A 26,056-nucleotide genomic window follows, 5' to 3' on the forward strand; every position below is an offset into this window, starting at 1 on the left:
GAGCGTCAGACGAAACACAATAAACGCTGTCATGTTCTCTTGCGTTGAGATGGTGGTGTTTGGGAATCGTGTGAGACGCTTCTGGAGGGAATTAAACCAAATCATTCTGATGACACACTTTGACTCAAGCGTTTCAGAAACACCAAACCCACATTTGAGATGCTGCGATGTGATTGGTCCGCTGGTTAGTCCAGTTACCAATCACAGCCTCTGCTAAGGGAAAATCACGTGAGGTTTTTGACGTGCATCAAGGGATTTAATCAGTAATTGTGTTTCCATCGTAGTTTGTGCACGTGCATATATTTTTTAAGCGCATTTTTATAATTTATGTGCATCTTGATGTTTCCATTGTGCATTTAAAAAAAAAGAGATATCCCAAAATGTGCATAAAAATAGGTGGATGGTAACATGGTACATATGTTTTATCACCAAGACTGAATGTCATGGTGCTTTTATTCACGGCTCTTGATCATTATCCTTTCATTGTATTGAAAAGTGGAAAAGAGCAACGTGAACATTCTTCAAAATGTATCTCTGTGTTCCATGAAAAATTTGATTTTATTGAACTCAATATGCAGGAGACTTTTAATATGTCTTATGTCTTGAGTTGCCACATAGTTCCTGTCACCACAGACAGTATTGATGTAAATATTCTCGTCTATTACAGCATCGGCTACATCTGTGTTTTCTCAGCTGAGCTCATTCTGAAAGTTGCCATAGGATGATGGACCGGCCCCTTGTGCAAGAGGTCGTCGACCTTATTTGAGTCCTGTGCAGAAGCTCACGGGTCTGACATACACCGGATGTTTGGCATTAACTCGTGGCCATACGTCCCAGCGAAAGCATGGATGACGGAGGACAGCTGGAAGTAACATTATACTTGTCTTTCTATCTCTCATTCCTCTGCGCAGCCACTCTTTCTTCTTTCCCACTGTGCTCTTATGAATCCACTCTTTGTCTCAGACTTTAATGGCTATGCAGATCCAGAATATGGGCGATTGGATCATCTGATCTTCCTCACGGTGAGATAAGCTGATAACCCTAAAATGGTAACAAGGTGTTTGTTAGTTGACTTGTGACAGATTCTTTCATCAATGTCAAAGCAAAAATGAGCACATTCACATTTGAAATTAAAATTTACCTCAAGGAAAATAACCACCCAGTGCTAACGTAGAGAGGGATGTTTCCTGAGGGGAAGCCGGGACTTCATCTAGACACACACTGGATAAGAGATCAAAACCTGTTGATCAAACCTGTCAATCCAACAAACAATAGATTTTCAACTAAGTTCAAGATGCTGATGCACTGAGTCCGGTAAAATGCATCTAGTGTTTGCATAGTCTAATAAAGGAAAATGAAGAAGTCACTATTTAAAGTCCCCCTGTGGTGAAAAGCTTGTAATGTTGTTTATATGTCTATGTGGTGTTTTTAATATGCTTTAAGACAAACCATGTGTAAATTCATAAGTCGACAGCATTGCTGAGTATTTTCTCCTTAAAACTGCAGTGAACCAAAGACAGTCTCATAAACACGGTTTGAAATCGCTGGTGTTTCTGACGTCACAAACTACCTTGCAACCAATCAGATCAACGTGTGATCGTCAACGAGTGGATCTCTGAGTGAGTGAGTGAGTGGAGGCGGGGCTCATTTGCATATTCATGGCCGGCGTATACTAAATAAGCCAAGGGTGTCGAGTTACATTCAAGCTATTTTAAGGCATGTAGAATTATTTTAAAGGAAAAAACGTTTAAATATGTAATTTTGGTGATCAAAGATGAGTTTTAAAGGGGACCTATTATGCAAAATTCACTTTTGCATGGTGTTTGGACATAAATGTGTGATGGCAGTGTGTGTACACAACCACCCTGCAGTGATAAAAATCCACCCACTCCTTTTTTTAAAATCCCCATAAATAATAAGCAGTGTCTCCCAACGACCGGTTTTCAGAATGTGTCTTTTGTGACGTCACTAAAGCCCAAGGCCCCGCCCACGAGTGTTGACAGACACTACCGTTCTAACATAGAGCCGCCCTGATCGAGGTCACAGCGAGTTGATAGTTGTACACATCCGCCATTGGTGGACTGACGAGAATGTCTCCCAAGCGTTGTCGGTGTTGTGTAGCTGGATGTATTAATAGCTCTATTTATTTATTGGAGCGATAGGCCTAACGTTATTGAAAGTAATGAAGTAATGAAAGTGAGACCGCACACAATTATTACAGTTCATAGGAGTTGTTTTACGTATATACAATTTACCAGTTTATTAAGCACCCCCTGAAAAGGTGTGTATAATATTTGTTTACGGTTAGTTGTAACGAGTGTTTTTTGTTTCTACAACAGGCTTGTACTAATAGTGGATAAAAGAAAGATGGAAAACCAAGTTATAACCGTAATTAAACTAGACTATACCTGTTCAGTCTCCATACAGCATATATTATCTGGCTCTGTGGGCATTATTGTCCGACTCCGGCTGAGAGTTTAAGTTTTGATATTATCATTCCTTGAGATGAGCGATTGTCCTGACACACGTCCTGCGAGCTCGTGAGGCTCCGCCCTGATGGCCGGCAGCAGCTGCTCATTTGCATTTAAAGGGATACACACTAAAACGGTGCGTTTTTCTGAGCCTCAAAAAGTGACAATTTAAACATGCTTTAAAAAATTATCTGTTGGGTATTTTGAGCTAAAACTTCACATACACACTCTGGGGACATCAGAGACTTATTTTACATCTTGTGAAAAGGCGCATAATAGGTCCCCTTTAAGGGATGAAATTATTGACTACAAGGCGGCTTTAAAGGTGCTGTATGTACGTTTTTGACTGTACTACAGCATAAAAATATCAATATGTTTGCTGATATTTAGGAAACATGCTGAGTAAAACTCGTTTCTCTGAAAAACACACCATCTACAGCCAGTTATTTTACTTTGAAATGTGTGTTTCGTGTCAGACTGTCTGTTTTTGTTTTGGTCTGTGTGACTCCGCCCACTGCCAGTTCAGCCAATAGTTTTTCGGCACCCCAGGATGCCAGCTGGCGGGAAACACAGCGTATCGCAGCCATGGATACGCTGTGTTATCCTGTAACTGTTAAGTGCGCGAACCAACTAGCTGGTGTTTTTACGGACATTTTCAATTGGTCCCTCTCCTTGTCTGTAGTCCCCACATGCTTCAAAACGTCCATCATCGTACCTGTACCGAAGCAAACCAACATCACCTGCTTAAATGACTGGCGCCCTGTTGCTCTGACCCCCATCATCAGTAAATGCTTTGAGAGACTAGTCAGAGATTACATCTGCTCTGTTCTACCTTCCTCACTGGACCCACTGCAGTTTGCATACCGCAATAACCGCTCCACTGATGATGCTATTGCATCTACAATACACACTGCTCTCTCCCACCTGGAAAAGAGGAACACATATGTGAGAATGCTATTTGTAGACTACAGCTCAGCATTCAATACCATAGTGCCCTCCTTGCTTGATGTGAAACTCCGGGCTCTGGGCTTAAACAGCTTGCTGTGCAGCTGGATCCTGGACTTCCTGTCAAACAGACGCCAGGTGGTTAGAATAGGCAGCAACATCTCCTCATCACTGACCCTCAACACTGGAGCCCCACAGGGCTGTGTTCTCAGCCCACTCTTGTACTCCTTGTACACATATGACTGCGTGGCAACTCACAGCTCTAATTCCATCATCAAGTTTGCTGATGATACTACGGTCGTAGGTCTGATCACCGACAACGATGAAACGGCCTACAGAGAGGAGGTGCTCACTCTGACGCACTGGTGTCAGAGGAACAACCTCTCCCTCAACATCAGCAAAACCAAGGAGCTAGTGGTCGACTTCAGGAAGAACGACAGAGAACACAGCCCCATCACCATCAATGGAGCACCGGTGGAGAGAGTCAGCAGCTTCAAGTTCCTCGGTGTCCACATCACAGAGGAACTCACATGGTCCGTCCACACTGAGGCCGTCGTGAAGAAGGCTCATCAGCGCCTCTTCTTCCTGAGACGGCTGAGGAAGTTTGGAATGAACCGCCACATCCTCACACAGTTCTACACCAGCACTGTCGAGAGCATCCTGACTGGCTGCATCACTGCCTGGTATGGCAATACTACCAGCCGTAACCGCAAAGCCTTGCGAAGGGTGGTGCGCACTGCCAGCCGTATCATCGGAGGTGAGCTTCCCTCCCTCCAGGATATTTATGCCAGGCGGTGTGTGAAGAAAGCTCGGAGGATCATCAGAGACTCTAGCCACCCGAGCCATGGGCTGCTCTCACTGCTACCCTCAGGCCGGCGGTACCGCAGCATCAGGACACACACCAGCCGACTCCATGACAGCTTCTTCCCACAAGCAATTAGATTTCTAAACTCTTGATCCCTCATGATCAATAACCATAAACATTCTAACTGTCAACACAGCACAACATAACCTACTGCATTTACATAATATATATATATATATATATATATATATATATATATATATTTGCACCTTACGAGTATCTATTCTATGTATAATTACCTCTTTTTGTATTTTTGTATACTGTTGTATATTGTAAATTGTTGTATATTGTATATTGTTGTATATTGTACACTGTTGTATATTGTACATTGTATATTATTTATTGTTCTGTTAGTGTATATGGTACTGTGAGTAATTGTGCGCACATTAGATGTGTAATCTATGTAAATCTGATGTTTGCTGTAATTGTTTTCGTCACATCGTGTCATACTGCTATGTTGCTCGGAACTGCACCTAAGAATTTCACCCACTGTTGCACTTGTGTATATGGTTGTGTGACAATAAAAGGATTTGATTTGATTTGATGGAAACGAGCAAACAAACTGGTCAGAGATTGCAGATTCCACACAACCTAAAAAGCCTCGATATCCATCTAAAAATCTCTATGAATGGGAGCATATTAAAACTCGATATCAACTCATCATAAATCAATAAATCAACTCATCAATTTACAGTGTGCAAGTCTCCTCGCATTCCATTGCCAATTACGCTCGTTCATGTTGCGTGTCCTTAAACTTGCAACCCGTGTGAGCGTCGAGTCTGAGGAGGCGGGGGAACAAACCCTCTCCAACATTTTGAATTTGGACTGCAGTACCTATTTCAACCACTAGCGGTCAATCTCACATACGGCACTTTTAAAGAAATGTATTTTAAATGTGATTGTTACCAACTAGTCTGTTTCTCAATTTAGTCTGCTAAACTGAGTGCCAGTCACAGAGCCAGTCACAATTAACAAAGCTTATTGGCGATGTAAAACATGTTATCATCCAACGTGATGGCAAACAGGCTTTCCAACTAATGTAAGTCAACATTTACATAGTGTAATAGTAGTAAATGTATCTCTCTCACACGTGCCCTGCATTGTGCCACAAAATCACATGTACATCCAGCAACAGAGCAATACCAGGTGGTCACCCTTGTTCGTGGCTGTCACGTACTGCTCTGAGACAAGAAGCTTGAGGATCCAAATGCAGTTTTATTCAAAGGGTAATCCACAATCGTAGTCGAAAACAGGCAAGAGCTCAAAGCACAGTAAATCAGTCCAATCAAACAAACAAATCCAGAGGTTGAGACAAGTAGTGATGGCAATTTCAAAACACTGCTTCATGAAGCTTCGAAGCCTTTACGAATCTTTTGTTCCGAATCAATTATTCGGAGCGTGTATCAAACCAGAGTCACGTGATTTCAGTAAACGAGGCTTCATTACGTCATATCTGTTTCGAAACACTTTGAAATTTCAATGGTTCCTTGTCAACCCATGATCATGAGGATTCACTGAGAACCAATGAACAAGTGTCTGTGGGTTTTACCTGATCTCTGATCAGTTTTATACATTTGTAGACGTTTTAATTAGACATTAGTATAATTAAAATGAGGTTGTCAATAGTCTTATTGGCCTGTTTAGCTGAGCCATTCATAGGACAAACAAAACAATCCCTGACAATTGATAAAAGAACACGTTTACACATTATGATCTTATTAAATGATTAGATAATTGCATTTGAAAGATTTTACTTTCAGTAAAAAATTTGCAATAGATTGTAAAAAGTGTTTTAATGCATGTTTGGCCTGGGTTTTTGTTGCATTTACACTGTTCTGACAACTAGGGGTCACTGTGGAGACGGGTGTCAGATTGTTTCGAAGCCTCGGCACGACATGGCACATTTGATTCAACTGTTTCGGTGTTACACGAAGCCTCGATCTGCCCACCACTAGAGACAGGAACGGAAAACCAGGACACAGGCAGACATCAAGAACCAGGAACATAAACAGTGGAATTGCTCAGAAATGCAGTATAAACACTAAACAAGACTTCGCAGATGACGAAGGAAAACTCGACGAAGTGCTGTTAGAAGACTTTTTGGTACAGAACAGCTACCGTAGATGCAACACGCATTTGAAAAAGCGAGGCACTGGAGAGCACAACATAGCTGGACTATGACGCTATTTTTTGTTGCATTATTGTCCTGCTATCTCTGTAAAACTGCTTTGACACAATCTGTATTGTAAGAAGCACTATATATATATAAAGGTGACTTGACCTGATGTAATAAGTGGGTGTGGCTCCGAGGCTCCGCCTTCTTTGACACAGAAATCTTCTTCGGGACATTTCTGTCGAGGACAAGCGAGAGTAAAAACATGAACACACTAAAGAAACACTGACACTGTTTTTTCATGTTTAAAACAGTTCCATGTATTGTAGAGACCCATCAGGATTTCGCAGCCTGAAATGTCTGAATTTGCAGAGGCATTTCTTAAAAGAGCAGCAATAATTGCTGTACTTTTTGAGTTTTCCAAACTCATTCATGAATGCAAACTCAGACATTTTAGATAAAAGCGTCAGCCAAATGCATATATGAAAATACCCATCAACAATCATGACGTTCTTATTAAAGGGATAGTTCACTCTAAAATGAAAATTAAGTCATAATTTACTCACCCTGTTCTAATGCTCGCGCTCATCCATTTAATGGCAGTGAATGAAATACAACGCCTTGAAATCCCAAGAAAGTATGTGTGCACTCTCTTCACTGAGTTGAATATCTCCAGACCGGATCTCTGTTCGTCTGATGACACAGCTGTGATGTGAACGCGATTACGTCTTGTTACGATGAACACAACTGAATATATTCACCTCAGAGAAGAAAGTACATGGACTGTATTTAATGATATGTTTTTGTTAACGTGTGTGTTTTTCTGGGCTAATAGATCATTAAATAATGCATAAAATGTCATATCATAAACCCCAGAATACCTATAATAAACCAAAATATCATCATCATTCTGTGATACTTATGTCTCTTTCTTTAAAAAGCTTGTTGCTGGTCGCTATTCACTGCCATTATCTGGACGAGCGCGACAATAATTGTATTTATCCCTTTAATGTTAGAGTGATAGTAAGAGTATAATCATTTGTACATCATTTTTATGTACATATTACTGACATTTCCTCAATTCCTAAATTTTCAAACACTTCACTGCAGTCGAACACGATTCATTTGTTTGTATTGTGGATTTTCATTGCTTTACCCCTCTCAGGTTATCTTTCTTTTTTTGCAAAGAAAAATGTGCAGAAATCAGACAAAAATGCAAAAATAATAAGAGTTTGCTTGATTTAGTATTACATTATGAAATCCTGTCAGGACTGATTGTATGAAGTGCTATATAAACATGCTGGAGTGAATTGCAGAGCTGTGAGTTTAAATGATCAGACTCCTAAAACCCATGCATCCTCATTCCTGGAAAGGGCCATTGTACCTTTAGTGAATGGCTCTAGCAAAAGAGTTAGTGTGCGGGGTGAATACGGGGGTCTCGCGGGCCGACCCCGGCCCGAGCACCGTCCACCTCACAGCTGGCCTCTTCACACACAATGACCGGCTCCTCGTGTGTGTGGTCCTCAGACGAGCTGTTTTAGACCCGGCTCACCGCTCTATTCTTCTGCCCGCTCCGACACTGGCTCAGCCTCTCCAGGATGCGTTTGGACGGTCTGTTTTAAACATTGAGACAGGAACCCCCCCGGGGGCAGTTGAGGAGGTCAGGGAGATCCAGCTATTCTGTTTCCTACCGCTGGCCTTGGGAAACGCTGAGCCACAACCACAATCCTGATGCCTGTTCCCATGCTCTCTCTCTCTCTCTCTCTCTCACTCAAATTTCAAATTAGCTTTATTAGCATGACTGTGTAACACAATGTTGCCAAAGCATCAACATATTATATATATAAATAATAAAACAAACAAACAAATAAAATTTGTAACATTGTAAATAGATAGATAAATAAAAATAATCTATCTTAATAGATGAATAAATACAGTGGGTCACTCCAGAGAATTAGCTGTCTCTTGCGTTATGAATAGCTAGCACATATTTAGCTGCTAGTGCAGCTGTACTATCATCTTCTCCCAGTAAGAAGGACATTTTTTCAGTGTCACTCAGTTCAAAGAATGACGGAATCAAGGTTTCAAATCTGGACAGAAAAGTTTCTCTTATACTGGTATATTTGGGACAGAAGAGCAGAAAGTGTTTCTCATCCTCTATGTGCTGTAGATCACAGTGTCTACAGATCCTCTGCTCTCTCTCTCTCCATGTTTGTCTATGTCTTCCTCTCTCTATCTCTAGATCATGGTCACTTAATCTGTATTTGGAGAGGATTTGTCTTTCTTTAAAATGTTTAATAAATAGATAACTGGCCAATTTAGTGGTTCTATTGAGGGTCGAGTAACATTTGAGTTTATTCTGGAGGTCAAAACTTGCTTTTAGTGATTGATCATGAGTGTCTTTTAGATGTGTGTGTATTTCTTTAACAATAGTTTTGGGGCTGTAGCTGTGGTCAGCGGGGGGTGTAGTCTGATGGAGGAGGTGAAGAGCGAGTGTGTGTAGAGGAGGAGGTTCTGCTGAGGTGTCATTGGCGAGGAGGGCTTTATATTGGACTGACTCTGGATCAGACTGATGGAGGTGATACCAGAACTGAACACATCTCTTCTGGATCTCCATGTTCAGCGGGTACAAGCCTAGCTCAGCCCTGCAGGCGGCAGTGGATGTGTTTCTATGAACCCCTAAAATATTTTTGGCAATTTCCAATTGTAATTTTTCTACTGGTGTTTTATCCCAATTTTTAAAATGTTGTACTGGTCCCCAAATTTCACATCCATATAAAATAATTGGTTTTATTATTGAATTATATAATTTGATCCAGGTTTTAATGGGTAATTTTAAGTGGCCGCATCGTGACTTTATAGCATAAAAAGCCCTCCGAGCCTTTTCACTGAGTGTTTTAACAGCCAGACCGAAGCGTCCCGAAGCGCTGATGTCGATGCCCAGATAGCTATAGCTAGTGCTGTGCTGCAGGACCTGGCCTTTATACAGGAACTGGTGTTTGTGTTCCTGAGATCTGGCCTTCTTCTGGAACACCATGACTCTGGTTTTGTCCAGATTGACTGTCAGGGCCCAGTCGTGACAGTACTGTTCCAGCAGGGACAGGCTCTGCTGAAGGCCCTCAGGTGTGCGCGACAGCAGGACCAGATCATCCGCGTACAGCAGACATCTGACCTCTGACCCCTGACCCTTGACCTGTGTGTGCTGTAGAGTGAGGCCGGGGACAGTAGAGCTCTCCAGCGCTGATGCCAGATCATTGATGTAGATGTTGAATAGAGTCGGACTCAGACTGCAGCCCTGCCTCACTCCACGGCCCTGCTGGAAGAACACACAGACACACACACACACACACACTCCACGGCCCTGCTGGAAGAACGCGCTTCTGTGGTTCCTGATTTTCACCGCACTTTTACTGTTGCTGTACAGAGATTTGATAATATCAAACGTTTTTCCGCCAATGCCAATTTGTAGGATTTTGTATAGTAGACCATCATGCCAAATTGAGTCGAATGCTTTTTTAAAGTCTACAAAACATGCAAATATTTTCCTTTGTTTGTCGTTGATGTTTTTGTTGATGAGAGTGTGTAGAGAATAGATGTGGTCGGATGTGCGGTGTTTTGGTAGAAAGCCAATCTGTGCTTTATTTAAAATGTTGTGTGATGAAATGTGTGAGACCATGCGTGCGTTTATGATCCTGCAGAACAGTTTTCCTAAAGCACTGCCCACACTGATGCCGCGATAACTATTAGGGTCGAATCGATCACCTTTCTTGAATATGGGGGTGATGATTCCTTCAGACCAGATCTCGGGGACACTTTCGGACCAGAACACCAGATTAAATAATTTGGCTAGAGTTTTAATCATGCTGGGACTGCTGAGTTTAAGCATTTCATAACTAATGTGATCTTGTCCACATGCTTTCTTTAATTTAAGATTTTTAATGTGTTCTAATATTTCAGATATTGTTATAGATTTATCTAATGGATTTTGATAATTTTTAATTGTTTTGTCCTAGTCTTCTAATGTTTTCTGTATTTTACTCTGAGGTTGGTTAAGGTCCGCTGGTGCAATTTTTCGATACAAATTTTCAAAGTAAGATTTCCAATTTGTGCCATTCTGGAGTGACATCTCTAATTTGGGTTTTTCTAGTTTTTTATAAAGATTCCAGAAAGTGTTATGATCTACCGAATTATCAATTTCATCAATTTTGGATTTAAAATATTTTTCTCTTTTGTTCCACAAAAGTCTTTTATAATTTTGCAGACAGTCTGAATAAGAAAGCCGTAATGTCTGGCTGGACGGGTCTTTGTGCTTTTTGTTAGAGAGTCTCCTCAGCTCTTTTCTGAGACCTGCACATTCATCATCGAACCACACATCCTTTCTTATTCTCTGTTGATCTGTTTTATGTTTGCTTTGCTGTTTAATGTTAGATAGAGTCATCAATGTTTTGAAAATATAATTTAAGTTTTTTGTTGCTAAATTTATTCCATTAATATCTAAAGTGAAATCGGTGGACATAAATTCATCCAGCATTTTTAATATAGTAGGACTGTTCATATTTTCTTTGAATTGATCCGAGTTGGATTGATTCCATTTAAGTTTGGGTTTCAAAGGAAACAGTTTTTCAGAATCAAGTGGAGAAGTTTTAGTTATTTCACACGGGGATTTCAGATAAAGTACAGTTTGGCAGTGATCGGAGATCGGGAGCTGAGGTCTGACTATGAAGGCATTAATAAAGCTCTGGTCAATATCTGTTATTGAATAATCAACCACACTGGTTCCTAATCTGGAGCAGTAAGTGAATCTACCTAAAGTATCTCCACGAGTCCTGCCATTGATGATGTAGAGATCTAAACCTTTACAGAGTTTTAACATTTGTTTTCCATTAATGTTCACTGAGTTATCATAGCTGTTTCTTGGTGTGATATTCAATGAGGAATGAAACGTGGTGTCATTGAGGATGTGGTCATTATCTACAATATTTACATAATCAATTTCTCGCCCTGTTCTGGCGTTTAAGTCTCCGCAGACGAGGACATTTCCTCAGGACTGAAAGTGTAAGATGTCAGCCTGTAATGTTGGAAAGCTGTCCTCTTCGTAATAGGGAGAGTCATGAGGGGGAATATAGACGGCACAGAGGTAAAGACTGGATTGTGAAATGATGGATTTCACTTCAAGCCAAATAGAAGATTTTCCACTGTTAGCAATTTTAATCGAATGTTTTAGATCATCTTTGTGCCATATAAGTATTCCACCTGAGTCTCGGCCACATTTTATTTTAGAATTTTTTGATGAAGGAACCATAATTTCCTTGTAACCTATTGGACACTGTAAAGTCTCATTACTACGACACCACGTCTCATGAAAGATACAGGTGTCCATATCAGTTACACTGCTGAGTAAGTCTTGGTCTGCAGTCTTATTACCAAACGTAGAAGAGTGCAGACCTTGTATATTCCAACTACTGATTTTAATGGGTGCTTCTATAATGTGTGTGTGTGTGTATATGTGTGCGTGTGTGTGTGTGTTATGCAGGTTATGTCCTCAGTCTGGAGCAGATGATGTTCAGCAGATGTCTTATCTGGTTGAGTTCAGCGGCTGCAGGGTTCTGGGGTTGTTGAGCGGCCGCTGCGTAGCTCCTGTGTCGTGATGGAGGTCCGGGGGCCGGTCTGGGCTCTGCTGGAGGACGAGGGCTTCTCGCTGTTGTGTAGCTCTTGTGTTGTGATGGAGGGCCGGGGGCCGGTCTGGGCTCTGCTGGAGGAAGAGGGCTTCTCGCTGTTGTGTAGCTCTTGTGTTGTGATGGAGGGCCGGGGGCCGGTCTGGGCTCTGCTGGAGGAAGAGGGCTTCTCGCTGTTGTGTAGCTCTTGTGTTGTGATGGAGGGCCGGGGGCCGGTCTGGGCTCTGCTGGAGGAAGAGGGCTTCTCGCTGTTGTGTAGCTCTTGTGTTGTGATGGAGGGCCGGGGCCGGTCTGGGCTCTGCTGGAGGAAGAGGGCTTCTCGCTGTTGTGTAGCTCTTGTGTTGTGATGGAGGACGAGGGCTTCTCGCTGTTGTGTAGCTCTTGTGTTGTGATGGAGGGCCGGGGGCCGGTCTGGGCTCTGCTGGAGGAAGAGGGCTTCTCGCTGTTGTGTAGCTCTTGTGTTGTGATGGAGGACGAGGGCTTCTCGGTGGCTGAGAGCTTCTCTTGTTATCGAAGTTTCTGCTGTTTCTTGCTGTGTTTCCAAGAGCTGTGCTTTTCAGCACTCTGGCGAAGACTTTCACTCCTTGCTTATTTAGATGTATGTAATCATACATATGATGAGGCTGTATGTCTTTGTGATGGGCGAGATGAACATTAGGAATAAGTGCGCAGCTTCTGGAGAGTTCCACATTATTCCCGTGGATCACGTGGAACGGCACGTCGGTGCGTGGCAGCAGTGTGGACAGAGTTATTCTAGCCTCTGGGAAACGCTGTGTGGCTGTGATCGCCACCTCTCTCATCACAGGAGCCACACGGCCCTTCATGGCCCTTAAATCATTTGTCCCTGTGTGGATTATGATGTGCTTGTAGTTTTCATGTTTACTCTCAGACAGGATCTGAAAAGCACTTCTTGTGTTTGGACACCAGATTTTCTTGGCTCTGATGTTTGGTAATAGGAGTTTCTCATTGACATATTTCCCGTTGGAGTCAGTCAGGATAAGAGCGTGTGTCTCTCCCGGGTCCTGTGCAGCGGAGCTGTGGATCTGGGATGCTGGATCAGTCGAGCAGTGAGGCTCTTCCACTGGTAGCTGTTCAGGTCGAGGATTCTCCATGAGCATCTCTGGACGAATCAAGGTTATATCAGAAGATTCTGTAGGTGCTGAAACAGAACTGAGTCTTTCTTTTAGGTCTGTGATGAGTTCGTCTTTGGTGCGAAGAACTGACTTTAAGGCAGAGAGCTCCTCCTGCATTTCTTTTCTAACGTCTGTTAGTTGTCTTCCTAAAGTGGATTTTACTTCCCTCAGTTCATCTTTAGTTTGTTGAAGTTCTGTTGACATTTCTTCTCTGTGTCTCTGCAGATATTCAACTTCTTGTTTTAAGTTCTTTATGTCGATTGTTGCTTGTTCCATGTTGTTGTCTTTCAGGTGGGACAGTATTAACTCTTTTATCTCCACTACTTCTACTTCCAGAAGTGAAAAATTGTCTTTCATTCTTGACATTGGAGATGGGATCGCAGTTGCTGAAGTCACTGTCATCTTTTGGACTGCTCTTCCAGAGGAGGCATCAATGTTCATATTCTTGTCCGCTTCATCAGACAGGGCCAGTGTTTTTATTAGTTCAAAATCCTTGATGAAGACCTTGAGAGCAGACTCTGATCCCTGGATCATGACAGTGCCATTTTGATACAAGTTCAGTGTCAAAAATCTTGTTTCATCATTTTTTTCAGCATCTTCAAATGCTAAGATCTGTCTGCCTTTACAGATGCCTCTTTTCTTGGTGAAGGTGAGATGTTGACAGAAGGCAGTGTGCCACAAAGGGCTGTGTTCGGTGTAGAAGAGCAGGTTGTTCATGGCACTGTGGTCCTGTAGTTCAGCAAACAGTGTGTCAGGGCTCTCCTTCATCTGCTTGTGTCTGAGCATCTGCCTGGAGTGCTCAGAGCTCTTCTGAGGGTAGATGAAGGGGCGGGGCAAAGATGATGCTCTGGCCATCATTGATTTAGAATATCAACAACCAACTGAAATAACTGCCACTGTTTTGATTTGTTTTGTTTTTCATTTCTCAGTGAAGATATAAAATAGGCAAAAATGAGTAAATAAGCCAAAAATGGGAAAATATGACTTTCACTGATCTCTTTAAAATTCCTGTTCTGTCCAAAATGTCCAAAAATGTTTTTCTGTGCTGTTCTTTCAAACAGAAATTAGGCAAAAGTCCAAAGAGAGATAAATAGTATTGTCTATTTAAAATATCTTTACCTCTCTTTTCCTGTAAGTTTTCTTATAGTAGTTGTTGTTGTTTGTTGCTTGATGTTATCCTTTCCAACATGAATATCTCTCTCTCCCTCTTTCTCTCTCTCTCTCCCTCTCTCTCTTTCTCTCTCTGGTGAAAACTTCACTCAAAGCTTTCTTCTCGGCCCATGTTATAGAGCGGCACAGAGAAGTAAATGTCAGTTGCTAAACTTCTTGATTGGACAAGCTAAAAGAGCTATTTATATCTCAAGGAAAAAGAAGTTAGAAGGTTTAGTAGGGCAAAAAGTTGAGATGGTTTTTAAAAATTTGGTGAAAAGTCGGTTTCTGATTGATTTTAAGTTTTATAAGTTGGTTAATGATTATGAAGGCTTTTTGCAAAGGTGGGGATATAATGAAGCTATTTGCACAGTTGTGGATGGAATGTTGTTTTTTGCTTTAGTATTGGAATAAGTGGTTGGGTGTGGAGAACTCAACCCAAGTGAATATTTATAATGTAAATGTAATATTTATAATATGAAGTTCTGTGGGTCAAATAAAGTTGTTGTGAAAAACTCTTTCTCTCCCCCCCCCCCCCCCTCTCTCTCTCTCTCTCTCTCTCTCTCCCTCTCCCTCTCCCTCTCTCTCTTTCTCTCTCTCTCTCTCTCCCTCTCCCTCTCTCTCTCCCCCTCTCTCTCCCCCCCCTCTCTCTCTCTTTCTCTCTCTCTCTCTCTCTCTCTCTCTCTCTCTCTCGAGTGCATGCTGGGAGTTTGTGGACGGAGCGTGAGTGTGTGTTGGAGTGAGCTCTACGGTTTGAGTGAGTTTTCTATCTTTTTTCTATCTCTTGTGGCTTTTGTTGTTAGGTGAAGAGGAAAGTTTGTAGTGTTTGTGAGGAGCGTCGTCGGTCAGTGTGCACTGATCGCCATGGCGGCGTCTCAGCACGTGAGTTTAGAAAGTTTAACGCGGCGGCACGGTGTTAAGGTTGTACCCGCGGAGCGTTGTTCAGTTGAGGATTGCGTCCTCGCTGTTGCTGCTGTGGTTGGTCATGAGTGCATTCTTTCTGCGTCAAGAATGAATAGCGCAATAGTGTTGTTTTTGAACAATGTTGACAAAGTCAATCAAGTTGTAGAGACCGGGATTGTGGTGAATGAGTCACTTACTCCAGTCATGCCTTTAGTACAACCAGCGAAAAGAGTAGTATTGTCAAATGTCCCACCGTTTATTAAAAACGAAGTGATTGAAAGGGAATTGTCCAGACACGGAAAGTTTGTGTCAAAAATTAAGAAAATCTCACTCGGTTGCAAATCACCACAGTTGAAGCACGTTGTATCATTTAGGAGGCAGGTGCATATGATCCTAAATAACCAGAATGAGGAGCTTAATTTAGCCATGAAGTTTAAGATTGAGGATTTTAATTATGTTATTTTTGCTACCTCAGATGCGATGAAGTGTTTTGGTTGTGGACAAGAGGGTCACGTGATACGCGTGTGCCCTGAGAAGAACGCAGATCAGAATGACAACACAGCCGAAACGCTTAATACAGATCATGCACAAACGAGTGATACAGTATCTTGTGTTGAAAAAAATGGAATTGACGATCGTGAAAGTAATAAAAATGAGAGTGTGGCAATAAACGAAAATGTGCATGAAGCTGGTGTTTCTGAGGTCAGTGAGCAGGCCATATTAGAGCATGGTGTGGATGTTGACATGACAGATGATCAGAGTTTTTTTAAAACACCGACATTAAAAAGGAAAACTAGGACCAAAGGAAAAGAAAAAAGGGCTAGTAAAAAAGCTAATGGGATGGCTGGTGATGATGCAAGGGAGGGGGACTCGGAGTCGAGTAATGTTGGGGAGTCTGCAGAGAATAGTGAATGTGAATCTTCAGACTCTGTGAGCTCAGCTTCACTGAGGCGATCTGTCCGCAGCGCTTACACATCGGACAAAATTAAAACGTTTCTTCAGACAACGAAGGGCATGAAAGGTGTAAATGTAGAGGATTACTTCCCAGATCGTGAGATGTTTATAGATTCAATCATGGCTTTAAGGAAGGAGGGTGGAGCTTTCACTGAGCAAGAAGTCTTTAGGCTGAAGAAAATTGTCCAGAAGTTAAAACTAAATTTATTGAATGATGAATTTGAATCAATCTAGCTTTTCTTTTTTTGTGAAGTGTTTGTTATTGGTGTGCTCATATTACCTTTTTATGAGTAGAATAAGATTGGGCACACTTAATTTGAATGGTGCACGAGACAGCAAGAAAAGAGCAATGCTTTATGAACTGACTAGACAAAAGAAAATTGATGTAATGCTGGTCCAGGAAACTCATAGTGATGTTTTTAATGAAAATGAATGGCTAATGGAATGGGATGGGTCGATTATTTTAAGCCATAAAAATCACTGTAGTGGTGGCTTAGCTGTACTTTTTAAGAAAAACTTTAAACCAATTTCATATGAGGTAGAACATGTTGTTGAGGGACATCTATTGAAAATAACAGCAAAATTTGAAAAAATGTTTTTAGTTTTTATAAATGTGTATGCTCCTGTTATTGGTCCTGAAAGGGTTGTTCTTTTTGATAAATTAAGTAATATTTTGTCAAACTGTAAAGAGGAAGAGTTCATATTTGTTGGAGGGGATTTTAACTGTACAGCAAATGATGGAATGGATAGGAATCATAGAGAGCCACATCTAGCTTCTCAACATGCTATAAGAAAGCTTATAGAAGAACATGATTTGTGTGATATATGGAGAACTCTATATAAAGAACAAAGGCAGTACACATGGGCGCACACAAGAGAAAATTATATTTCTATGGCTAGATTGGATAGGTTCTATTGTTTTAAGTACCAGTTTAATGTTATTAAGAAATGTGAGATTTTGCCTTGTGGGTTTTCTGATCACAGTCTAGTAATCTGTAGTGTTTTCATCACTAATATAAAGCCTAAGAGTGCCTATTGGCACTTTAATACTTCTTTGCTACAAGACAATTTTTTTAAGGATGTCTTTATTTATTTTTGGAAACAGTTCAGTTCCAGGAAAAAAGATTTTTCATCCCTACAACAATGGTGGGATCATGGGAAAAAAGAAATACAGCAACTGTGTCGTCAGTACACTCTCAACGTATCCAAGGACATTTCCCAATCAATGAAAACCTTAGAGATTGAAATAGTGGAACTTCAGAATTTGGTAGAGTCCACAGGAAATCGAGGACATATTGAGCTCCTCAAAGTAAAAAAAAGGACTCTGGATAACCTGTTAGGCATCAGAGCACAGGGAGCTTTGATCCGCTCACGTTTTCAGAGTGCGGTAGAGATGGATGGCCCAACTAAATTCTTCTTCGGTTTGGAGAAAAAGAATGGTCAAAGCAGACTTATACATTCTTTATACTCATTGGAGGGTATAGAAGTGGTGGAGCCTAAGGAAATCAGAAAAAGAGCTGTATTATTTTATTCTGAGCTTTATAAAAGTGAACATACAGAGGAAGATGAGCTGGCCAGCTCTTTTTATATGGGTTTGCCTAAAGTTCCAGATGAGACCAATTCTTGGCTTGAGAGGCCGCTTTCAGCATCTGAACTGCATGTTGCTCTGCGGAGCATGGATTGCGGTAAGGCCCCGGGAATTGATGGTCTACCTGTCGAGTTTTATAAAACGTTTTGGTCAGTGTTGGGGGGTGATTTGCTGGCTGTGCTCAATGATAGTCTGGCCCGAGGTTTGCTACCTTTGAGCTGCAGGAGGGCAGTCATTACCCTGTTACCCAAAAAAGGTGATTTAAAAGAAATAAAGAACTGGCGCCCTGTTTCACTTTTATGCTCTGATTTAAAGCTCTTTTCTAAAGCTTTGGCCATTAGATTGAGGGAGGTAGTTGGGCAGGTTATTCATCGTGATCAAACTTACTGTGTGCCTAACAGGTCTATTTTTGATAATGTTTATTTAATTCGGGATATTTTGGACGTCTCTAGGCTATTGGACATAGACACTGGTCTCATTTCTCTAGATCAGGAAAAGGCATTTGACCGGGTTGAGCACAGCTATCTCTGGCGCACGCTAGAGGAGTTCGGGTTCAGCTCTGGTTTTATTGCCATGATTAGGGTTTTGTACCGGGATGTTGAGAGTGTACTGAAAGTGAATGGTGGTCTTAGTGCTCCTTTTAAAATTAACAGAGGTATTAGACAAGGCTGTGCACTTTCGGGAATGTTGTATGCTCTTGCCATTGAACCTTTATTGGTTAAGATCAGAGAGAGCATTGAAGGTTGGACCATACCTTGCTCTGGAGCAAATTTTAAGCTGTCTGCATATGCAGATGATATTATTGTTTTGGTTAAAGGGCAAAATGATGTTGATCTTCTTAAAGACATTCTTGACAAATTTGGTCTAATTTCCTCTGCCAAAGTTAACTGGTCCAAAAGTGAAGCCATAATAAGTGGTAACTGGTCCCATGGTCTTCCTACACTACCAGGTGATTTGTACTGGAAAAGAGATGGGTTAAAATATTTAGGAGTATATGTTGGCAATGATTCAATGTTAGGCAAAAATTGGGAAGGAGTTTTAGAAAAATTAAAGGGGCGATTGGAAAAATGGAAATGGCTTTTGCCAAAAATGTCTTTTAGAGGGAGGGTGATAATAATTAATAACCTGGTGGCTTCAGTTTTGTGGCATCGTTTGGCCTGCATTGATCCTCCAAATGGACTTCTGAGTAAAATTCAAGCCAGTATGGTGGATTTTTTTTGGAGCACTTTTCATTGGATACCGCAGAGCATACTTTTTCTACCCAGAGATGAAGGAGGACAAGGACTTATCCATTTGCCCAGCAGGGGGGCAGCTTTTCGACTTCTGTTTATTCAAAGGTACCTCACAGGACCTGAGGATCTTGTCTGGAGAAAAGTGGCTGATGCTATTTTCAATCAAGCTGGCGGACTGGGATTGAACTCTGTCTTGTTTTTGATGGACTCTAGTAAGCTGCAGTGCAACGGACTGACTCCTTTTTATAAGGGACTTTTTAAAGTTTGGGACTTATTTGAAAAACGGAGGTTGGATGCGACTTCCTCGTTGTACTGGCTTTTGGAGGAACCTCTTGTGCATGGAGCGCGGTTTGATGTTACGTGTGAAGTTACACCTGGACTGCTTCATTGTTTAATTTCCACTAAGACATTAAAACTGCATCATGTGTTGGATGTTGCTGGTTCTGGTTTGAATAATGTTCAGTCCATGGCCGCATATCTAGGTGTGCGGTCGGTACGGTATGTAGAAAAAATTCTGGACTTTTTTAAGCAGAAACTCACAGAAGAAGAACATAATTTGTTAATTGAATTTCATAATGGGAAACTGGTTCCTAATAATACAGATCCCTTTCCAAGTATTTTTCTTAGTCCCAATCTCAAAGGACTGTCTGGACCTTTTCTGAACCTGAGAGGGCTAGAAGGGTTAAGTTTGCAGGGTGTTCAGAGTAAAGTTTTGTATAAATGTCTTGTAAAAGTTTTAAATAAAGCACATTTAAAAGAACGTAGTGATACAGTGTGGAGAGAGAAACTTGGAATAGATGATGAAAATAAACCTGTTTGGAGAGTCTTATACAAACCACCAATTGAAAAACGCACAGGTGACATTCAGTGGAGGGTTTTACACGGCGCAGTTGCTGTAAATGCTTTTGTGAGCTTAATTAATCCCAATGTGTCAAGTGATTGTCCTTTTTGTAAAATGAGGGAGACAATTTTTCATTGTTTTTTAGAATGTTCTAGACTGTATGAAATGTTTTGTTTGCTTGATGTACTTTTCATGAATTTTGGGGAGATTTTTTCATCTATGATTTGGATTCTTGGACCCAAATATAGTGTGGCGCAAAGAATAAAAAGTCAATTGTTGAATTTTTTAATTGGGCAAGCTAAACTTGCTGTTTACATAACCAGGAGAAACAAAATAGAGGGTAGAGAAGGACAACATGTGGTTATTGTCTTTAAAAATATGGTAAAAGCAAGGGTTATGTTTGATTTCAAGTTCTATAAACTGATGAATGACTTAGAAAGTTTTTTGCACAAATGGTGTTTTAATGGAGCTATTTGTACAGTTGAAGAAGAAATGTTGATTTTTACTATGATGTTACAATAAGTCTTGTTTTTTGTATCTCCTTTTTGTCTTTTGGATAATGTGATTGGGTCATTCGCTGACGTTGTAATGATATAAATAAAGTGTGTTGAAAACTCAAAAACTCTCTCTCTCTCTGTCTCTCTCTCTCTCTCTCTCTCTCTCTCTGCCTCTCTCTCTCTATCTCTCTCTGTCTCTCTCTCTCTCTGTGTCTCTCTCTCTGCCTCTCTCTCTCTCTCTGTCTCTCTCTCTCTCTGTGTCTCTCTCTCTCTCTATCTCTCTCTCTGTCTCTCTCTCTCTCTCTATCTCTCTCTCTGTCTCTCTCTCTCTCTCTATCTCTCTCTCTGTCTCTCTCTCTCTCTCTCTCTCTGCCTCTCTCTCTCTCTCTGCCTCTCTCTCTCTCTCTCTCTGTCTCTCTCTCTCTCTGTGTCTCTCTCTCTCTCTCTATCTCTCTCTCTCTCTGTCTCTCTCTCTCTCTCTCTCTCTCTGTCTCTCTCTCTCTCTCTCTGCCTCTCTCTCTCTCTCTCTCTGTCTCTCTCTCTCTCTGTGTCTCTCTCTCTCTCTGTGTCTCTCTGTCTCTCTCTCTCTCTCTATCTCTCTCTCTCTCTCTCTCTCTCTATCTCTCTCTCTCTCTGTCTCTCTCTCTCTCTCTCTGCCTCTCTCTCTCTGTCTCTCTCTCTCTCTGTGTCTCTCTCTCTCTCTCTCTGTGTCTCTCTGTCTCTCTCTCTCTATCTCTCTCTCTCTCTCTGTGTCTCTCTCTCTCTCTGTGTCTCTCTGTCTCTCTCTCTCTCTCTATCTCTCTCTCTCTCTGTCTCTCTCTCTCTCTCTCTCTCTCTCTCTCTCTCTCTCTCTCTGTCTCTCTCTCTCTCTCTCTCTCTGCCTCTCTCTCTCTCCCTCTCCCTCTCTCTCTCTCTCTCTCTCTCTCTCTCTCTCTCTCTCTCTCTCTGTGCGTGTGCGCATGTGCGGGCGTCTGAGGAGTGTGTGAGCGTCTGAGCGAGTTGCGGCGTGTTTGAGTGAGTTGTTAGTTTTTTTCCTTTTCTCTTTATTTTGTTTAGATATTTTGGTTTAGTGTTCATTCAATTGTCACCGGGTTTTTTTACCTAAGGGTGGAAAATGGGGACAAATTCAGATGGCTGTGTTACTTTAACCGCTCAACATGGGTGCAAATGTCTACCTGATGAGTCCATAACAGTTGAGGATTGTCTAGTTGCGATCAGCAGCGAAATTGGTGCTTGTAACATTGTGTCCGCATCAAGGATGAACAAGGCTGTTGTTGTCTTTTTGAAAGAAGTCTCTTTGGTTCAGCATCTAGTTGAATATGGTTTATCCGTTAGAGATACTTTTTTATCAGTTTTGCCGTTGTCGAGTCCTTCCAAGAAGGTTATCCTTTCGAATGTCCCCCCATTCATTTCTAAAGATTCACTCGAGCGTTTGTTAGGACGCTATGCTAAACTAGTGGGGCCGATTAAAATGATCCCTTTAGGATTAAAAAATCCAGAACTCAAACATGTGATGTCATTTAGACGTCAGACTTTCATGATTCTGAATTCTGAATTTAAATCCTTGAATACGTCAGCTAAAACCACTGTGCTGGGTAAAGATTATACCATTTATATCAGTACTGAATCAATGAGGTGTTTTACTTGTGGGAAGTACGGTCATACAAAACTGGTATGTTCAATGAATGATGAGGCTAACATTAATGTGAATGAGCTTAATCATTCTACGGAACATTTGCCTTCTGCTCCAGTAAATAATGAAGGTGCCAGCAGTGACAGAATTGATCAGGTAATTGAAGCGCCTTCTCTCTCTGAAGATGGAGAAAGTGCTAACGAGCCTATAACGAACGAGCACGTTGACGATTTGACACATTCTTCCGTGAATACCGTTGTAAGGGTAAATGACAGCACAGTGCGGGCTGAAGTAGAGCGCGCTGACGCAGATATCGCCGGCGAAATCGGTGAACCGGAGCGGCCAGTAGAGCCGGCTGAGCTCGTGATGCCTGGCGGAGAGTTGGTCGATTCGCAGGCATCAGGATTTAGCCTGTCTCAGGGTGATACTGGTGTGTTGATAGAAGGAAGTGAGATGGATTCTGATAGTGACACTTCTGATATAGCAGAAAATCTTACTATTGCAAATTCTCAGGGAGGGTCTGCAGAGAATGGTCACATTTTTAAATTAAAGCATCCTTATTATACTGTTGGTCAAATTAATAATTTTTTGGACAATACCTTTAACCAGCGAAAACCAAAACTTGAGAAATACTTCCCAGATTTACAGCTCTTCGTTGATTCATGTATGATGGCAATGAGAAAGGCAACACTGGAGGAGCTTGATCAGCCTAAACGCTACAGGCTCAAAAAATACCTGAGCATTGTTAAAAAAAAGATTAAAAGCTCGGTTCAAAGACTATAGGGGTCATGATTGTCAGTTTATTATTTTGGGTTTCTGGATACCTTAACATTATCTTTTCCATGGCATCCATAAATATTGGATCTTTTAACATCAATGGATGTCGGGACACAACAAAGAGATTTGCTCTGTTTAATTATTTGCAACTTAAAAAGGCAGACATTATTATGCTTCAAGAGACTCATTCTGACTTACAGAATCAGACACAGTGGAATTGTGATTGGAAGGGAAATATTTTAATGAACCACGGGACTAATCTTAGTGCTGGTGTTGCTATACTTTTTTCTCCATGTGTCTTTAATCAACCAGTTATGTTTGAGATAATACCTGGTCGACTTTTAAGAGCAGATATTATGGTTGGACAAATAGGGTTTTCTTTTTTTAATGTATATGCTCCAAATGTTGGACAAGAGCGTAAGATATTTTTTGAAAAGTTGTCAGATGCCTTGTCACAGTGCCCACAGGATAATGTTGTGGTAGTTGGAGGTGATTTTAACTGTACTGTAAACCCTGATTTAGATAGGAATCACGATGAACCTCACTCAAGTTCTGCAGAAGTTTTAAAAAATGTTATTGGTTATCATGATCTTGTTGATATATGGAGAGATAGTTTTCCTGGGGTTAAACAGTATACCTGGTTAAAAGTTAACTCAAATTCTTTGTCTGGAGCGAGACTTGACCGATTTTACGTTGCAAAGAGTAATAGTGGTAGGTTTTATAACAGCCTAATAGTACCATCTTTTCTATCTGACCATCATTATATCTCCGTGGCTGTTTCTGTCCTGTCTTCTAAAACTCACAAATCACACTGGCACTTTAACAACAGATTATTACAGGATCACTCTTTTATTCACTCTTTTGGCTTTTTTTGGCAATCTTGGAGAGAGGAGAGATGTAGTTTTCCTTTATTAAGTCAGTGGTGGGACATAGGCAAAGTGCATATTAAGTTGTTTTGCCAACAATATACTGCCCATAACACCAGAACTCTCAGAGAAAAAATGAGATCTCTTGAAGAAGACATTCTGAGACAAAGTGACCATGGTGACTCTGCTGATTCCATTGAGAGGAATAAATTCCTTCTAAAGACTTTGTTGGAGGAGCAAGGAAAAGCAGCTCTCTTAAGGACCAGATATTCTCAATTAAATGAAATGGACACTCCCTCTGCATTCTTCTTTGGTCTGGAAAAAAAACCAAGAGAACATAAGTACTTCCATAAACTGAATTTACCACAGGGTGGTGTGACAACTGACCAGCAGGAAATCCGTACTCATGCACTTTCCTTTTATGAGGACCTCTACTGTGCTGAACTATGTGATAAATCAGCAGCAGAACAACTTCTGTGTGATTTACCACAGTTATCAGAGGAAGATCAACATATCCTTGAGAACCCTATATCCTTTGCTGAACTTTCTCTTGCCGTCCAGGAGCTGAGCCCTGGGAAGTCGCCTGGTCTGGACGGTCTTTCATCGGAATTCTATCGTGCCTGCTGGGATTTGATTGGAGAGGACCTGTATGCAGTCTTCCTGGAAAGCTTTAATCGAGGGAAACTTCCATTGAGTTGTCGGAGGGCAATCATAACATTGATCCCAAAAAAAGGAGATCTTGGGTTCCTTAAAAACTGGCGACCAGTGTCACTGATTTGTGTTGATTTTAAAATTTTATCTAAAACACTAACTAATAGACTTAAAAAATATATGTCCAATGTAATCCATGAAGATCAGTCATTTTGTGTCCCTAAACGTACAATTTTCGATAATCTTTTTCTCGTAAGAGACATTATTTCAGTTGCTCAAAGGCACAAATTGGACATTGGTTTCCTCTCCTTGGATCAGGAAAAAGCTTTCGACAGGGTGGACCATCTTTATTTGTTCAAGACCCTTGAAGCTTTTGGTTTTGGTGCCAATTTCATTTCTCTTGTCAAGCTACTGTACAGTGACATTTACAGTATGTTACGAATTAATGGGTCTTTAACTAGACCTTTCTCTGTGACTAGGGGAATAAGACAAGGATGTCCTCTGTCTGGTCTTCTGTACTCTATTTCCATTGAACCTCTGCTAGTTATGCTGAGGAAACAGTTGTGTGGTATTGGTGTCCCAGGTTTCCCAGAAGTAGCCCCGGTGAAACTTACAGCGTACGCAGATGATGTGACAGTAATAATCAAGAGCACTGATGATGTTACTAAACTTATTTCTTGTTTGAACAAGTTTCAGAATGCTACATCTGCTCGTATTAACTGGGATAAATGTGCATCCTTTTTGTCGGGAGACTGGGTGGATATAGGACCACCTCACTTGCCACAACAGTGTAAATGGGTTCAAGATGGATTTAAAGTGCTTGGTGTTTTTTGGGGGATAGCCCAATACACTGAAAAGAATTGGGAGGGATTAGCAAATCGGGTAATCGGTAGATTACAGAAATGGCGATGGCTTCTCCCACAGCTCTCTTTCAGAGGGAGGTGCTTGATTATCAATAATCTGGCTGCCTCAATGCTATGGCACAGAGTAACTGTTTTAAATCCTCCGAAGGAGTTGCTTATTACCATTCAAAAAGCTTTTGTGGATTTTTTTGGAACGGTTACCATTGGCTTATTCCTGGTATACTTTACCTTCCTGTGGCTGAGGGAGGTCAAGGACTAATACATATAGAGTCAAAAATACTAGCAATGAGATTACAAACTTTACAGAGGCTTTTGTATTGTTCTGCTCCTTTACGATGGGTTACATTTGGGTTGTCTATATTGAAAGATTTAGGTGGGATAGGCCTAGATAAACAGTTGTTTTTAATGGAAAAGCCCTTTGAGGAAAAAGCACACGTTTTCTTCCCTAATTTTTACATGTTAGTAATTAAATCGTGGAAATATTTAAATTTTTCAAGAACAGAAGATGTACACTATGGGCTTTCTGAGCCTTTGTTTTTTAATCCTCTTATAAAGCTACCATCTAATGTGTCTTGTTTTGTTCCACATTTTTTAAATGCTGGAGTCAGTAAAGTTATGGATTTAATTGATTTGACACAATGTCAGTGGCGAACTGAGTTGTCACTTGCTGCACAGGTTAAAATCTCTGAGAACTGTGGATAGGATAATTAATTGTATTAGGGATGCTTTGCCCCCTGCATTAATGTCCTGTATAAACTCAGCCCTGGTAGATGGTTTTACACCTCAGAACTTCCCTGAGCTGAAGGTGATCCCTAAAGATGGAGGAGTTGGGGGTAATTTAAACCAGACTACATTGTTGAAGGGATATGGGGATTTGGTTTTTCATAATGTGGCAAAGAA

At 41.1% G+C, this 26,056-nt stretch overlaps 1 protein-coding gene and 1 long non-coding RNA gene across 2 annotated transcripts in view; one reads left to right on the forward strand and one right to left on the reverse strand.

The window, feature by feature from the left end:
* Positions 1–567: 567 nt before the first annotated feature.
* On the reverse strand, positions 568–1,243 carry LOC143744091 (uncharacterized). Its single transcript, XR_013205778.1, has 2 exons — positions 1,160–1,243; positions 568–1,041 (listed from the first exon to the last, which is right to left on the reverse strand). It is a non-coding gene; the product is annotated as an uncharacterized LOC143744091 (long non-coding RNA).
* A 13,805-nt stretch (positions 1,244–15,048) lies between these two features.
* The window catches only part of ift74 (intraflagellar transport 74), a 134,003-nt gene continuing 122,995 nt past the window's right edge, over positions 15,049–26,056 (forward strand). Inside the window, exon 1 of the mRNA XM_077235488.1 lies at positions 15,049–15,108. The gene's annotated coding sequence lies outside the window, so the exon portion shown is untranslated. The remainder of the gene's footprint in view (positions 15,109–26,056) is intronic.

This window comes from Siphateles boraxobius, unplaced genomic scaffold, assembly GCF_051911475.1.
Source record: "Siphateles boraxobius isolate OS27281-9 unplaced genomic scaffold, OSU_SipBor_1 195, whole genome shotgun sequence".
Classification (NCBI taxonomy): domain Eukaryota; kingdom Metazoa; phylum Chordata; class Actinopteri; order Cypriniformes; family Leuciscidae; genus Siphateles; species Siphateles boraxobius.